The 14,693-nt window shown below is 38.1% G+C and overlaps 1 pseudogene; it reads left to right on the top strand.

Annotated features, from left to right (window-relative positions):
* The first annotated feature begins 6,661 nt into the window (after positions 1 to 6,661).
* On the top strand, positions 6,662 to 7,518 carry LOC137761176 (CBY1-interacting BAR domain-containing protein 1 pseudogene; annotated as a pseudogene).
* The last annotated feature ends 7,175 nt before the right edge of the window (positions 7,519 to 14,693 follow it).

Below are 14,693 nucleotides of genomic sequence, written 5' to 3'. Positions count from 1 at the left end.
TGCAAAACACTGTTTTGCTCTGAGGTGCATAGTGGTGCAGAAAATTTGCCACCAACCATCTGCCCCTCCCTGTTTGTCTACTTTTAGAAAACTCCCTCCCTTAAAATGTGGCGTCTCTGCTTTCCCCTAGCTGATAGCTTTATGCTATCACAGGGCCTCACAGCTTTGAGATTTAGAGTCAAGTGTTGAAGTAGCACAATGCTATGAGGGAGAGGCAGGTAAAATGGATGGATCTTATGCTAGCACTCAGGGACACGTCGCTTGTGCTCATACACACACACACACACACACACTGGATTTTATGGCATCAACCCAAAAGCCATCTCTTAGGACAGTAAAAAAATAAATAAATAAAGCTTCTCCTTTTAGCTCCCTCTCTTGAAAAATATTTTAAGAATCTATCCAAATCCTTTTTGTTTCCTCTCAAATGCAGAACCTGTGAATGAGCATGATTTCAAGTCAATACAAAATACATAAGTTATCAGGGGATTTTTTAAAAAATCACGCATTTCCAAACATAGTTGTTAAGGTTACAGCAAGTAATAAAAATGCAGAGAGCACCTTGCTGTAGAGATAGGCATTGGGAACCCCCTACTGGCTTAGCCAGAGGAAAACGACCCCACAGGTTCACCCAGCAACAGCTGTGGGATCCAGATTACAAATTGCTCCCAAGGCAGTATGACTATGAGCTTGAAATATTCATCTCTCCTTCCAAAACAAATTTGCCAAGGCATTCCTGTCTCAATATTTCTATAAACTAAAACACACCACCTCGGAGCAGAGCAAGTTGAATCCTAAATTCTTAGGAATTAAAGTATACGATGCTCAAGAGGGCACATATGAAAAGATTTTCCTTTGGAATCTCAAAATCAGTTGGCGGATGGTAGCAAGACCAAACAGAGATAAAGTCAAAGATTCTATCACTATTTCAGGTCCTTGGATCTCAAAAAGTAAACATATTTGTGGTTGGATTAATACTTTCCTCTTGGGAACCATTTCCAGCAAAAAGAAGGCACATTATTACACAATGTAGAAGAATATCATATGTGTTGGTTTATAAATATCACGACAGAACTGGACGGAAACACCCAGACTAAACTATATGAAATCCAAATTCACAGAGCCTGGAAAATGCCTAATGCAGATGGAAGGTAAAATTCTGAACTGCCGGCCTCATCTAGGACTGTAATAAAAGTGAATTGTGAGTTTAAAAATAGTGAGTTATCCAGCTTTTTATTCTAATTTCAGTTCAACAAGTATTGAGTATATTCTATGTTCTTGATATTACACCAAGTCCCGGAAATACAAAGATGAAAGGCACATGCTCTGCCCTCGGGAAGCACACAGTCTAATGGAAAGTACACATGCAATAGCGTTAACATGACTCTAACAAAAGTCTGCATACAGTAAGGACTTCTAGGTTGTAGGTAAAGGAATTTAGCTTGTTAGTGCATTAGCCACATTTTTATAACCATAAACAAATAATCATCCTATCTGTCATCTCTGCATTAACAATTTCCAGCATTTTATTAACAATGTACTTTAACATGAACTATCTTATGTACCCTACACAAGAGTTCTATCAAATAAGCAGGTGATGAGAAAACTGAAACATCAATATATCTCGGATTTGGAAGTCATGTTAAATATCTTTAAAGTCCATCTGTGGGTAGTGCACACCCATGGTATTACACTAAGAAGGATACCGAACTCCTGTTAAGTCTAATGGGAAAAAGTCCGCAATTGATTGAGAATGTCTGTTAGGGTTCGTAGGGGAGGCAGTGGCAGAACCAGTGTCTGTATTTATGAGTCATTTTCTATCCTATTCACAGCTGCTTTTAAAAGACTAATGGTAGCAACGACCCCTTGGCAGTTTCCTGCTGCATTCTGAATACTGAAGACAAAGTGGTCTTATGTCTCTCCATCCAGATAATTCCAGGCCTTCACTCCAGTCTGGAATGAGTTCTGGTATTTTTTCTTAGCTCCATAATTTTCTTCTCTGAATAATCGTACATTATTCACAAAGTCTACTGTTATCCAAATTCTCTGAGTTTTTCAAAGTGAATAATCCAGTTTTAAGCATTTTCAAACGTTTCACCATAGTGAACCAAATTGCCCTCAATGTACATTTTGTCTTTTCATTGATATCAATATAACATTTTTATCAATACTGTGTTTGTTCAATCAGGGTTTTAATTTGTCTCTGACCACTCTTTTGCTCTCTTTTATTATCTTTTACTATACGGTTCATACTCGCCTACCCAACGCCACTAATGATTTCGCAAATATTTCCAACAGCACGTTTTTCCCATAAACTGTTTTTATCAGAAAATCTGAACTTTGTGGAAGAAAATGTCTATACACATTGAAGAAAGAAAAATACACCATTTTTATTTTATGACATTCTCTAATTTTTTTAAATATATGTGGAGACTTTCTTTGCATACTAACATTAAGGAACTCAAATTGTCATCTTGGTTTCATCTCTATGAACATTAAAATCAGCAAGGAAGACATTTAGCCATTTCTACCCCAGCCATACCAAGAGATGGTTCTTATTTAGCATATGAACATGTGGTTCACATTACACTGATGTTATGGAGGACTGCTGGGGAAACACCCAAACCCAGAGGACGGAAGAATTCCTGCAGGAGAATACATACAGCGCACTCCACTCCACACATTTTTCTCCTAATACCATATTCGGTATTTTTAAAATACCGTTAAAGAGCTTTCAAATTCAAATTTCAACCTATTACTCTGAAACTCCTATGGTCATTTCTTCTTCTTTTAGCTTAGGACTTAAGGCTGCATTCAGGTTCTTATCCTCTACTACATAGTATCTTGCATAGTAAGTGCTCAGTAGGTAATAATGGATTCTTGAACCGGAAAGAGGAATTTTTAGGTTATGGATATGCTTAAGAAGAGAATTCCATTTCAGAGAAGATTCACCAAGAAAACAGTTTTATGCAAAATGTGAATGCTGCAATGTTATCTATAGTAGTAAACCATTTAAGACTACATGAAAGTCTAAACACAGGAGACGGGTGATAAATCATGGTATGTTTAAATGATTGAATTTATGACAGCCATTAAAATGTTTAGTATAAAAACTGTCATTTAATATCAAGTGAAAAAACCAAGATACATGACTTTATGTAGTGTTATCATAACATATAAATATGATTTTTAATAAAATATACAGGTAAATTATGCCAAATATTAATAGCAGTTGTAACTATATAGTATACTTAAAATTTCAGGGGGTATTTTGTAGAATTTTCTATAAGAAATACAAATTGCTTTTTTAATGAGGAAAATGTTTCCACAAAAAGTTTTAAACTTCCCAAAGAATAATTTCTCTGGTGAGTAGCATGAAATAAATGATTCCAGTACTGAACAGTTAGTTGCACAATGAAATCTGATTGGTGAGTCATCACAGAGGAGGATTTCTTCCTTTGGCTTCCAGGGCTGAGACCAGGAGGGGCCAGATATGTTATGCCAGTAACATATCTAGTTATTGGCAAAACAGCAGCCCCAACAGAAACATTCCACAGAAGAGGGTTTCCAAAATGACTAAAATGTATACAGAAAGATATTTAGTCAATAATTTGTATGACAGAATAAGATAATAGTAATGTCAAAGGAAAATACATATCTTTTATTTTGCCACTGTTATACTGCACAGTTTACCTTCCAAGACAGCGCACTCCAAGTTAAGAGTGTTAACAGGGATAGTGAAGGATAGAAAAAGCTATGCATTCCTAAGTGTACTTATTTTTTAACTTCTTTATTGATGTAATATTCGTAAATGACAAACACCACCTATTTTAAATACACAATTTGATGAGTTTTGACATATGCATACACCCATGAAACCATTAATACAATCAAAGTAATGAACATGTCCATCATTCCCAAAGATTTCCTTATCTTTCTATAAATCCTCTCTCCTACCTGTCCTCACTCCACCCACATACCCTGTCCCCAGATTAGTTTGTCACTATAGATTATAGACTAATCTGTCACTCTGGATTTGTTTGCACTTCCTAGAATTTGATATAAATAGAATTATATTGAGTACTCCATTTTTACTTGCTTCATTCACTCAGCATAATTAGTTGGAGATTAATTCATGCTGTAGAATATATCAACAGTTCACTCATTTTTATTGCCACACAGAATTCCATTATATAATTTTTTGTATAGAATAATTATATTGCATACATGTATAAAATTATGTTAATTTTATTGTATAAATATTTATTATAGAAAAATACTATGTATGTAAAATTATATTAGAAACATGTATAAAATACAAGTTTATCAATTCACTTTTTTGATTTGTTTAGAGATTTTGGCAATTAAACATGAAGTTTTTCTGAAGAGTCCTCTACAAGTCTTTGCATGGACATAGACTTTTATTTCCCTCCACCTAGGAGTGGACTGTCTAGATCACATGGTAGGGGTGTGTGTAACTTTTTAAGAAAGTGCCAAACTCTTTCCCAAAGTGTTGATAGCTGTACTATTCTCTTCAGCATTATATGAGGGTTCCAGTTACTCTACATCCCGGGAATTGTCAGCACTTGGGATGATCTGTCTTTTTAAATTTAGCCATCCTAATAAATGCGTGGTGGTATCTCACTGCAGTTTTAATTTGCATTTCTTTAATGACAAGTCATGCTGTGTATTGTTTCATTTGCTTATTTGCCACAATAGCATATCTGTTTGGGTCTATTCAAATCTTTTGCCCATTTTTTTTAAAAAAATGAGTTCTCTTTTTATTGAGTTTTGGGATGTTTTTATATATTCTGGATATAAGTTCTTCATCATATGCATGATTTAAAATTTTTTCTCTTTACCATTAGTTTTCAACAACTGGATCATTATGTGAAATGTAGTTTTCTTCTTGTTTCTTGTACTTGGGATTCATTGATATTGTTGATCTGTGGATTCATAGATTTCATCAAATTTGGAATTTTTTCAGTCTTTACTTTTCAAATATTTTTTCCAGTCCCTGTCCTCTTTCTTTGAGCACTCTGATTACAAGCATATTAGACACTTGAAATTGTTCCGTATCTCACTGATTCTCTATTCATTTTTTAAAAATTCTCCTTTATTTCTGTGTATCATCTTAATAATGCCTATTCCCAAGTCTTCATGCTTACTAATTTTTACATCTGGAGTGTTAAATTTTCACAAATCCCATCTAGTGTATTACTCAAGTCAAACATTTTAGTTTACATTTATAGAAATGCAATTTTTGTCTTTTTTTATGTCTTCCATGTCTATACTTAAATTTTGAACATAAAGAATAGGGTTATGATAGCTATTTTAATGTTTTTATTTGCTAATTCTAACATCTATGTCAGCTCTGGCTTTTGATTGATTTTCCCCTCTCATTATGAGTCATATTTTTCTATTACTTTGCCTGTTTAATCATTTTTTATTGAATTCCAGCATTGCAAACTTCACTTTGCTAGATGCTGGATATTTTTGTATTGTCATAAATATTCTTGAGCTTTGTTCTGGGTCACAGTTAATTTACTTGGATACTGTTTGTTCTTGCTTTTAAGATTTGTTAGGCAAGACTGGAGAAGTGTTTTAGACCAATTATTTCCTATGATTGATGAAGACACTTCAGTGAGCTCCACCTGATGCCCTACGAATCATGAAGTTTTCCAGTCTGGCTGGAGAGAAGAGAGGCTGCCATGCACTGTCACCTTTAACCTGTTCGGGGGCTTCTTTCCCTGGCCTTAGGTAGTTTCCTCACTCCCGTTCACTCATTAGCACTCTGCTAGAGAAATAAAGGGACTGGCTCAGATCTTTGTGTTCTCTTTCTGTGCAGCTCTCTCCTCTGCAGCACTTTAGGGTGGTAAACTCCAGGCAGCTTTTTGTCCTCAAACTCTCAGCTTTGTCTCTTCAACTCAGGGTGTTGGCCAGACTCTGCCTCAGTTCTGCCTCCATACTCTTATGGCCTGGAAATCCTCTCAACACAGAAATCTAGGGAAATTCATAGGGCACACAGCATTTCTCCCCATCTTTCGGGCATCACTGTCCTACATTCACTGATGCTAGTGCCTTGATAACCCTTATTCCATATATTTTGTCCATCTGCGTGTTTTATTTTTCAGGTTCAGTGATAATTCTGTTCCCAGCTACTCCATCTTAGTTGGAAATGGATATTCCTAAGTGTATTCATTCTGATCCTAAACGACAACCGGTAAGTCTCAGCATTCTGAGTACTGAATAAGCACCCACAATGTTCATACAATCACATACAATCATGGAGTCTCAACTACTCCTCTGTGAAATAACCCATACATAAAAAAAAAAAAAAAAGATGTCTTTGACCTGAACTGTTGTTGTTGTTTAATGGGTATTGCTTTCAGTAAATATTTTACATTTTATCTTTTTAAAAATTGCTTTTTAAAATTAATATTTTTCATACTGTTCTTGGGTAGTGATATTTGTTAATGTGCTGTGCATTAATTTTGTTTTGCACTGCCAAGTTAAAGCCCTTTTCACTAGACTGTAAAGGTAAATCTAGAAATTACTTATTTTACATTTATTTCTTTTTAAAATCCAGGATGGGCCTGGGTGCCTCGGAGCCCCTGTCTTTGGGCCCCAGCCCACGGTCTCTGGCTGTGTGTGAGGCAAGATGTCGAGGTGCAGCTTGGAGAACCAGGATGCTCAGTTGTAAGATGCTGTCACAAATGCGGAGAAGTATTTTGGAGAGTTGTGCTAAATCTTTGCTGTTTATGTGCAGAAAACTGCCAGACTGGGATTCAAAGCAGAGCTCCTGGTGAATGAAATCAATGTGTATGCCTCGACAGAGACCCCAAATTTAAAGCAGGGCCTGAAAAACTTTGCTGACGAGTTTGCCAAACTTCAGGATAATCGACAAGCAGACATTGAAAGACTTGAAGCCAAAGTAGTTGAACATTTGAAAGCTTATGGAACCATTGTAAAAATGAAACGAGATGACCTCAAAGTAACATAAACAGCAAGGAATCAAGAAGCTTTTCAACAGTTAACTCAGAAAGAATATGTCAGAGAAACCCATCTGACTGACATGTTATTTCACAGGCAGAAACTGAATTACAAAGAGCTACAAGGGATGCTACCTGAACAACTCGTCATCTGGAGGAAACTATTGACAATTTTGAAAAGCAGAAAATAATGGATATGAAGACTATATTTTCAGAATTTATCATTATCGAAACGTTATTTCACAGCAAAGCTTTAGAGTTCTACACTGCTGCCTACCAAAATATACAACAGATTGATGAAGAAGAAGATTTAGAGGTTTTCCAAAATTCTCTGTATCCACCAGATTATTTATGTCGTTTAGATATCGTCAGAGCAAATTCAAAGTCACCTCTTCAGAGATCACTGTCAGCTAAGTGTTTATCTGGAGCAGGACAGGTAACTACTTGTAGACTAAGAAAGGATCAACAAGCAGAAGAGGATGATGAAGAAGATGAAGACTTAGATGTTATAGAAGAAGAAAATTAAATTTCTTAAGTAAACTTTGCCTTTCCATTTTCATCTTAAACGACTTGAAATCCAGATTTACTAAAACTGTAAAACTTTACACTGGATTCATACGTTAAACGTCAAAATGAAATCTTACTGGAAATGGAGAAATTATTAAAGGAAATTTATGCTGACCAATAAATAAATAAATAAAATTCAGGATGTGTCCATGTAAACTTTATTTTAGAAGAATAAACAGGGGGAGGCCTTCAAGATGGCAGAGGAGTAAGATGTGGAGATCACCTACCTCTCCACAAATACATCAAAAATACCTCTACATGTGGAACAAATCCTACAGAACACCTACTGAACACTGGCAGAAGACCTCAGACTTCCCAAAAGGCAAGAAACTCCCCATGTACCTGGATAGGGCAAAAGAAAAAAGAAAAAAACAGAGACAAAAGAATAGGGATGGGACCTGCACCAGTGGGAGGGAGCTGTGAAGGAGGAAAAGTTTCCACACGCTAGGGAGCCCCTTCACTGGTGGGGACAGGCAGTGGGCAAGGGGGAAGCTTCAGAGCCACGGAGGAGAGCTCAGCAAGAGGGGTGCAGAGGGCAAAGCAGAGAGATTCCCGCACAGAGGATCATTACCAATAAGCACTCACCAACCTGAGACGCTTGTCGGCTCACCTGCCGAGGCCGGTGGGGGCTGGGAGCTGAGGTTGGGCTTCGGAGGTCAGACCCGAGGGAGAGGACTGGGGTTGGCTGTGTGAAGACAGCCTGAAGGGGGCTAGTGTGCCACAGCTAGCTGGGAGGGAGTCCGGGAAAAAGTCTGGACCTGCCTAAGAGGCAAGAGACCATTGTTTCAGGGTGCGCGAGGAGAGAGGATTCCTTCTCCGTCTGCCCACAGAAGGCAGAGCACCACCTAAGTGAGATCCAGAGAAGGGCACAAGCTGCAGCTAACAGCTCTGACACCAGAGACAGGCAAAACCACTAAAGCTGCTGCTGCAGCCACCAAGAATCCTGTGTGCAAGCACAGGTCACTACCCAGACTCCCCCCGAGAGCCTGTGCAGCACGCCACTGCCAGGGTCCCGTGATCCAGGGACAACTTCCCGGGGAGAACACATGGCGTGCCTCAGGCTGTTGCAATGTTACACTGGTCTCTGCTGCTGCAGGCTCGCCCCGCATTCCAGTTATGACTACCGTACCCCTCCCTCCCCCTGGCCTGAGTGAGCAAGAGAGCCCTAATCAGCTGCTGCTTTAACCTGCTCCTGTCTGGGCAGGGAACAGACCTCTGAGGGTGACCCACACACAGAGGCAGGACCAAAACCAAAGCTAAACCCCAGGAGCTGTGCGAAAATGAAGAGACAGGGAGATTTCTCTGTGCAGCCTCAGGAGCAGCAGATTAAATCCCCACAATCAACTTGATAAACCCCGCATCTGAAGAATACCTGAATAGACAATGAATGTTCCCAAAATTGAGGGGGTGGACTTTGGAACCAACTGTAGAGAAAGCAACTTGGGATTTGCTTTCTGCATCTAATTTGTTTCTGGTCTTATGTTTATCTTAGTTTAGTTTTTAGTGCTTATTATCATTGGTGGATTTGTTTATTGGTTTGGCTGCTCTCTTTCGTTTTTTTTTTTTCCCTTTTCCCTTTTTGTGAGTGTCTATGTATGTGCTTCTTTGCGTGATTTTGTCTGTTTAGGTTTGCTTTTCCCATTTGTCCTAGGGTCTGTTTGTTTGTTCGTTTGTTTGTTTTCTTTCTTCCTTTTCTTCTGAGCCCTGTGGCTGGCAAGGTCCTGTTGCTCCAGCCAGGTGTTGGGCCTGAGCCTCTGAGGTGGGAGGGCCAAGTCCAGGACATTCCCAGAGACCACCAGAGACCTCCCAGCCCCATGTAATATCAATCAGCGAAAGCTCTCCCGGAGATCTTCGTCTAAACACTAAGACCCAGCTCCACCCAATGGCCAGCAAGCTCCAGTGCTGGACACTCCATGACAAACAACTAGCAAGACAGGAAAACAAGCCCACCCATTAGCAGAGAGGCAGCTAAAAGTCATACTAAGTTCACAGACATTCCAAAACACACCACCGGATGCAGCCCTCCCACCAGAAGGACAAGATACAGACCAACCCACCGGAACACAGGCACCAGTCCCCGACACCAGGAAGTTTACACAAGCCAATGAATCAAACTTACCCACTGGGAGCAGACACCAGAAATAATGGGAACTACGAACGTGCAGCCTGTGAAAGGAGACCCCAAACACAGTAAGTTAAGGAAAATGGGAAGACAGAGAAATATGCAGCAGATGAAGGAGCAAGGTAAAAACCCACCAGACCAAACAAATGTAAAGGAAATAGGCAGTCTACCTGAAAAAGAATTCAGAGTAATGATAGTAAAGGTGATCCACAATCTCGGAAATAGAATGAGGAATATACAAGAAATCTTTAACAGGGACCTAGAAGAACTAAAGACCAAACAAACAATGATGAACAACACAATAAATGAAACTAAAAATTACTCTAGAAGGAATCAATAGCAGGATAACTGAGGCAGGAGAATGGATAAGTGACCTGGAAGATAAAATAGTGGAAATAATTACCACAGAGCAGAATAAAGAAAAAAGAATGAAAGAATTGAGGACAGTCTCAGAAACCTGTGGGACAACATTAAATGCACCAACATTCGAATTATGGGGTTCCCAGCAGAAGAAGAGAAAAAGACAGGGTCTGAGAAAATACTAGAAGAGATTATAGTTGAAAACTTCCTTAACATGGGAAAGGAAATAATCAAGTCCAGGAAGTGCTGAGAGTCCTATACAGGATAAATCCAAGGAGAAACATGCCTAGACACATAGTAATCAAACTATCAAAAAGTAAATTCAAAGGAAAAATATTAAAAGCAGCAAGGGAAAAGCAACAAATAACATACGAGGGAAACCCCATAAGGTTAACAGCTGATCTTTCAGCATAAACTCTGCAAGCCAGAAGGGAGTGGCAGGACATATTTAAAGTGGTGAAAAGGAAAAACCTACAACCAAGATTACTCTACCCGGCAAGGATCTCATTCAGATTTGATGGAGAAATTAAAACCTTTACAGGCAAGCCAAAGCTAAGAGAATTCAGCACCACCAAACCAGCTTTACAACAAATGCTAAAGGGACTTCTCTTGGCAGCAAACACAAGAGAAGGAAAAGACCTACAATAACAAACCCAAAACAATTAAGAAAATGCTAATAGGAACATACATATCGATAATTACCTCGAACGTAAATGGATTAAATGCTCCAACCAAAAGACACAGACTGGCTGAATGGATACAAAAACTAGACCCGTATATATGCCATCTACAAGAGACCCACTTCAGACCTAGGGACACATACAGACTGAAAGTGAGGGGATGGAGAAAGATATTCCATGCAAATGGAAATCAAAAGAAAGCTGGAGTAGCAATTCTCATATCAGACAAAACAGACTTTAAGACAAAGACTATTACCAGAGACAAAGAAGGGCACTACATAATGATCAAGGGATCAATCCAAGAAGAAGACATAACAATTGTAAATATTTATGCACCCAACATAGGAGCACCTCAATACATAAGGCAAATACTAACAGCCATAAAAAGGGGAAATCGACAATTAACAAAATCATAGTAGGGGACTTTAACACCCCACTTTCACCAATGGACAGATCACCCGAAATGAAAATAAATAAGGAAACACAAGGTTTAAATGACACAATAGACCAGATAGATTTAACTGATGTTTATAGGACATTCCATCCAAAAACAACAGAATACACTTTCTTCTCAAGTGCTCATGGAACCTTCTCCAGCATAGATCATAACTTGGGCCACAAATCAAGCCTTGGTAAATTTAAGAAAATTGAAATCGTATAAAGTATCTTTTCTGACCACAACGTTATGAGACTAGATATCAATTACAGGAAAAAGATTGTAAAAAATACAAACACATGGAGGCTAAACAATATGCTACTAAATAACCAAGAGAACGCTGAAGAAATCAAAGAGGAAATCAGAAAATACCTAGAAACAAATGACAATGAAAACACGACGACCCAAAACCTATGGGAGGCAGCAAAAGCAGTTCTAAGAGGGAAGTTTAGAGCAATACAATCCTACCTCAAGAAACAAGAAACAGCTCAAATAAACAACCTAACCTTACACCTAAAGCAATTAGAGAAAGAAGAACAAAAAAAACCCAAAGTTAGCAGAAGGAAAGAAATCATAAAGATCAGATCTGAAATAAAGGAAAAAGAAATGAAGGAAACAGTAGCAAATATCAATAAAACTAAAAGCTGGCTCTTTGAGAAGATAAACGAAATTGATAAACCATTAGCCAGACTCATCAAGAAAAAAAGGGAGAAGACTCAAATCAACAGAATTAGAAATGAAAAAGAAGAAGAAACAACTGACACTGCAGAAATACATAGGATCATGAGAGCCTACTACAAGCAACTCTATGCCAATAAAATGGACAACCTGGAAGAAATGGACAAATTCTTAGAAAAGTACAACCTTCCAAGACTTAACCAGGAAGAAATAGAAAATATGAACAGACCAATCACAAGCAATGAAATTGAAACTGTGATCAAAAATCTTCCAACAAACAAAAGCCCAGGACCAGATGGCTTCACAGGCGAATTCTCTCAGACATTTAGAGAAGAGCTAACACCTATCCTCCTCAATGTCTTCCAAAATATAGCAGAGGGAGGAACACTCCCAAACTCATTCTACAAGGCCATCATCACCCTGACACCAAAACCAGACAAAGATGTCACAAAAAAAGGAAACAATAGGCCAATATCATTGATGAACATAGATGCAAAAACCCTCAACAAAATACTAGCAAACAGAATCCAACAGCACATTTAAAGGATCATACACCATGATCAAGTGGGGTTTATCCCAGGAATGCAGGGATTCTTCAATATACACAAATCAATCAATGTGATTCACCACATTAACAAATTGAAGGATAAAAACCATCTGATCATCTCAATAGATGCAGAAAAAGCTTTTGACAAAATTCAACACCCATTTATGAAAAAAGCCCTGCAGAAAGTAGGCATAGAGGGAAATTTCCTCAACATAATAAAGGCCATATATGACAAACCCACAGCCAACCTCATTCTCAATGGTGAAAAACTGAAACCATTTCCTCTAAGATCAGGAAGAGGACAAGGTTGCCCACTCTCACTACTATTATTCAACATAGTTTTGGAAGTCTTAGCCACAGCAATCAGAGAAGAAAAAGAAATAAAAGGAATCCAAATCAGAAAAGAAGTAAGCTGTCACTGTTTGCAGATGACATGATACTTATACATAGAGATTCCTAAAGACGCTACCAGAAAACTACTAGAGCTAATCAATGAATTTGGTAAAGTAGCAGGATACAAAATTAATGCACAGAAATCTCTTCCATTCCTATACACTAATGATGAAAAATCTGAAAGTGAAATTAAGAAAACACTCCCATTTACCACTGCAGCGAAAAAGAATAAAATACCTAGGAATAAACCTGCCTAAGGAGATAAAAGACCTATATGTAGAAAAGTATAAGACACTGATGAAAGAAATTAAAGATGATACAAACAGATGGAGAGATATACCATGTTCTTGGATTGGAAGAATCAACATTGTGAAAATGACTATACTACCCAAAGCAATGTACAGATTCAATACAATCCCTATCAAACTATCACTGGCATTTCTCACAGAACTAGAACAAAAAATTTCACAATTTGTATAGAAACACAAAGACCCCGAATAGCCAACGCAATCTTGAGAGAGAAAAACAGAGCTGGAGGAATCAGGCTCCCTGACTTCAGACCATACTACAAAGCTACTGTAATCAAGACAGTATGGTACTGGCACAAAAACAGAAATATAGATCAATGGAACAGGATTGAAAGCCCAGAGATAAACCCATGCACCTTGGTCACCTTATCTTTGACAAAGAAGGCAAGAATATACAATAGAGAGAAGACAGCCTCTTCAATAACTGGTGCTGGGAAAACTGGACAGCTACATGTAAAAGAATGAAACTAGAACACTTCCTAACACCATACACAAAAATAAACTCAAAATGGATTAAAGACCTAAATGTAAGACCAGACACTATAAAACTCTTAGAGGAACACATAGGCAGAACACTCTATGACATAAATCACAGCAAGTTCCTTTTTGACTCACCTCCTAGAGAAATGGAAATAAAAACAAAAATCAACAAATGGGACCTAATGAAACTTAAAAGCTTTGGCACAGTAAAGGAAACCATAAACAAGATGAAAAGACAACCCTCAGAATGGGAGGAAATATTTACAAATGAAGCAACTGACAAAGGATTAATCTCCAAAATATACAAGCAGCTCATGCAGCTCAATATCAAAAAAAACAAGCTACCCAATCCAAAAATGGCGGAAGACCTAAATAGACATTTCTCCAAAGTAGACATACAGATTGCTCACAAACACATGAAAAGATGCTCAACATCACTAATCATTAGAGAAATGCAAATCAAAACCACAATGAGGTATCACCTCACACTGGTTAGAATGGCCCTCATTAAAAAATCTAGGGACAATAAATTCTGGAGAGGGTGTGGAGAAAAGGGAACCCTCCTGCACTGTTGGTGGGAATGTAAATTGATACAGCCACTATGGAGAACAATACGGAGGCTCCTTAAAAAACTAAAAATAGAACTGCCATATGACCCAGCAATCCCACTACTGGACATATACCCTGAGACAACCATAATTCAAAAAGATACATGTACCACAGTGTTCATTGCAGCACTATTTACAATAGCCAGGACATGGAAGCAACCTAAGTGTCCATCGACAGATGAATGGATAAAGAAGATGTGGCACATATATACAATAAAATATTACTCAGCCATAAAAAGAAATGAAATTGAGTTATTTGTAGAGATGGATGGAACTAGAGTCTGTCATACAAAGTGAAGTAAGTCAGAAAAACACCATATTCTAACACATATATATGGAATCTAAAAAAAAAAAAAAAGGAGGTTCTGATGAACCTAGGGGCAGGACAGGAATAAAGACTCAGATGTAGAGAATGGACTTGAGGACATGGGGAGGGGGAAGGGCAAGCTGGGACGAAGTGAGAGAGTGGCATGGACATACGTACACTACCAAATGTAAAATAGATAGCTAGTGGGGAGCAGC

Source organism: Eschrichtius robustus, chromosome 3 (genome assembly GCF_028021215.1).
Source record: "Eschrichtius robustus isolate mEscRob2 chromosome 3, mEscRob2.pri, whole genome shotgun sequence".
NCBI classification, from domain to species: domain Eukaryota; kingdom Metazoa; phylum Chordata; class Mammalia; order Artiodactyla; family Eschrichtiidae; genus Eschrichtius; species Eschrichtius robustus.
This window is presented reverse-complemented; position numbering and strand designations above follow the sequence as displayed.